The following is a 3,269-nucleotide window of genomic DNA, read 5'->3' on the forward strand; positions in this document are numbered from 1 at the left end:
GCCAAATATAAGCAGGCTGGAAAACCCTCTGGAGTACTGGGAGAGGCAACATTTACTGTATCCAAATTTATATAGACTTGCTCTTGCGTTTTTGTGCACGCCAGCATCTTCTGCACCCTGTGAAAGGGTGTTTTCAAAGGCCGGAGAGGTTGTGTCAAAAAAAAAGGAATCGTTTAAAACCAAAAACTGTTGAGAAACTGTTATTTCTGAATAAAAATGAATAAAATGTCCCCTGTCCTGTACATCATTGTCCAAGCATATTCAGCCCCCTCTTCCTAGTTCCACAAGCACTTTCACTGTCCTCTGCCTGCTTAAGCTCATGCCATTTTCCTAAAGTGACAGAAAAACATGATTACACAACCTGCCATATCATATGATACTACCATTTTGGGAAAATTTACACACACAGAATACATACAAAAAATATTTTATTATGCACATATGTGATAATTTATGTACAGAAATTATTTGGTCATACATTTTTGTAATTCATAGTCATTCCCAACAGCCATAACAGACACAAAAATTCAATGCATCACATGTGGTTCAGATACAGCTGCCTGTGATTATACACTTGGCCAGTAGGTTGTTTCGTGTGCACATGAAGCTTCGAGTAATGAACCCTTTCTCGAACCAATTGGCTGAAGTGGTTCGATGCCTCATGAGGCTTCATCTCACCATCACTACTTAAAATGTAGCATTCAACCCATTACCTCCTAAACCTGTATAAAAAAAAAATCCGCTCGACCAATCGGACGCGACCTCATCGACACCCGCACTCGTCCACCACCATGTCCTTGTAGTGTCGCAGCACCACGTTGTCGTTGTTGTCGTAGTAGAGCATGGACATGGAGGAGAGGCGGATGGGGACGCAGCAGGGCTGCGGCGTGACCTTGGGGCCCAGGGAGTGCACCAGGGTCTGCAGGATGGCGTGGTTGGTGCCGTTCAGGCGCTCGCTGAGCGGGAACGGACACTCGCCGTGGCAGTAGTTGGCCAGGTAGCCCTGCGGGGCGATGATCCAGTTCTGCCAGCCCACGTCTTTGAAGTCGATGTAGAGGCGGCGGGGCTTGCACACGTTGCTGGGAGTCACGGAGAAGTGGACGGCGCTCCTCCGCTGCCTGGCGCGACACTGGTGGGGGTTGAGGGACACGACCACCAGCGAGGCCCTGACCCTCAGTGGCAGGGCGAGCGCCGGCTCCAGCGGGAGGGAGCGTCCGGGGTGGAGAGGGACGAGCTCCTCCGGTTCTGCGCCGAGAGCCAGCAGCTCCAAAACCAGACCGACGTTGCGTCCCGGCGTGCGCCAGCTCTCGGCCAGCGCCGTGAGGTCCACGGTGACGGAGGCCGGCGCCGGCTCCGGCTGCAGCCGCACCGACCGCGACAGCAGGAGCCTGCGGTTGACCCGGGGGTCGGCTCCCCTCAGCGTGGCTCTGAGGACTTTATACAGAGACACGCTGACGGCCCGGGACGACCCCTGCAGCAGCTCCACGGACCGGAGGGGCTTCCAGTGGAACTTGATTTCCAGCTGAGCCAGAGACAGCAGCTCCGCAGGCTGCAGGACGGTCACGTTGAAGAAGAGCTGCTTCTCCACACAAGCCTGACAGCCGCCGCCGCTCTGGCTCGACATCGGCCCGCCTTGGTCTTGCACGTTTCGGATGGTGTTGCCGCGGACCCCGTACTCGGACACCGTGCAGGGCTCGCTCTCCTCGGCCTGGACGTTCTCCGACCCCCGGAATATCCTCCAGAGGGCGGAGGGGACTCGGTGCCGGGCCTGCTCGCTCTTTGCGGGCCGCGGCCTTTCGAGGAGCCCCATGGATCGGAGGAGGAATCCCTCCCGAATCTTCATCTCGTCCACGTGTGAAGCGGCAACGAGGGCGCACAGCGCCAGCAGCACCAGGGGACTCATGTCTTGTCCTCCTCAGGTCGGGACTGTGTGGAGTGCGTAGACACGGGAGGTGAGGGGCCTGGCCACAGACAAAGACAGGGGACACAGGAGGAGAGGTGATCGGGGGCAAAACGGAGGAAAAAACTGGACTCCTGACAATTAGTACTTAGTTTGATGTTAGACGTGCAGAGCAAACAACACCCCTCATCAGAAGGAGCAGGGAGCCCCCATACAGGGGGAGGTAATAGAGATGGTGGACTTGTGCAGGTTCTTGTGAGTGCATATAAACGACTGAACTCCACAAGCAAGTGAGAAAGGCCAGCTCTGTTGTTGGACAGACAGGACAGTCTGGAGGGCAGTGTTAAAGAAGAGGATGAAGGACAAAATAAGTTGTTTTTTTGCACTACAACATACATTTGTTTGTTAGTTTGTTTCTTATTATTATATGTTGTTGTACTGTAGTTTATATCTATTTTTTCCACCCAAATTCCCACCTCTATCTTATCGTATCTTGCCTTGTCTTATCTACATATGTCCTTATGGTGGTCTTTGCTTAAAATGTAGCATTCAACCCATTACCTCCTAAACCTGTATATGCGAAATTGTTTCTTGCTGTAAAACTTAATTACATATATAGACTTGCTGCAAGTATTTATAATTTTTCTTCCTTTCAGTCAATTCTATTGGTATGGAGTAATGACTTGGTTTCTCAACCCTCTGAAGTTGATGTAATCATGTTTTTCCCTCCCCTAAGCCCCCTCTCGATGAGCAGTGAACAGTGGTGAGAAGAGTTGATTAAAAAGCTGTAAAGAAACTGAGGGAGAGAAAGACAGAGAGAGACAGAGACAGATTATTTTAGACAAAGAAAGAGAGATAGACAGTGATATATAATCACATCAGGGATCATCTCGTCGTGGCCAGACACCCTCTTGTCCACACCTATCCCTGATAGCTAACTTCACCGAGTGTGAGTTTACCAGCAGAGACACTGGTGGCTGATAATGAGTAATGCAGTCAATATTCTCCTGACAGATAAGACCAGTTCGGATTGGGCACTATAGAAATGCAGCGCTACAGCCGCTTGCTTCAAATGACGGATCTGGCCCAAGGGATAAGTTGGTCATCCTTTGCACGGCTCCAGAGTTTGTTTCCAAAGCTAATAAATCAGGACAGATTGAAGTTTAAACCCGCAGGGGAAACGTCATTTAATCAAGAGATGAAAACCAAGCAACACTCTCCTCTTCAATGTTCCCACATCTTCACTTGGAGCAATGTGATGGTATAAAGAAAACGAGTAATTAATGTTTAACCCACAGATTGCTATGGATACTGCCGTAAATGCTGGTATACAACGTTTATGGTGTGGTTTGTAGTTCAACTCAACGAT

At 50.3% G+C, this 3,269-nt stretch overlaps 1 pseudogene; it reads right to left on the reverse strand.

Annotated features, from left to right (window-relative positions):
* Positions 1-425: 425 nt before the first annotated feature.
* LOC138203544 (protein DVR-1 pseudogene) lies at positions 426-1,903 on the reverse strand (annotated as a pseudogene).
* Positions 1,904-3,269: the final 1,366 nt, after the last annotated feature.

Source organism: Embiotoca jacksoni, unplaced genomic scaffold (assembly GCF_022577435.1).
Source record: "Embiotoca jacksoni isolate LCO1_2020_lvr unplaced genomic scaffold, fEmbJac1.0.p SCAF_23, whole genome shotgun sequence".
Lineage (NCBI taxonomy): Eukaryota > Metazoa > Chordata > Actinopteri > Embiotocidae > Embiotoca > Embiotoca jacksoni.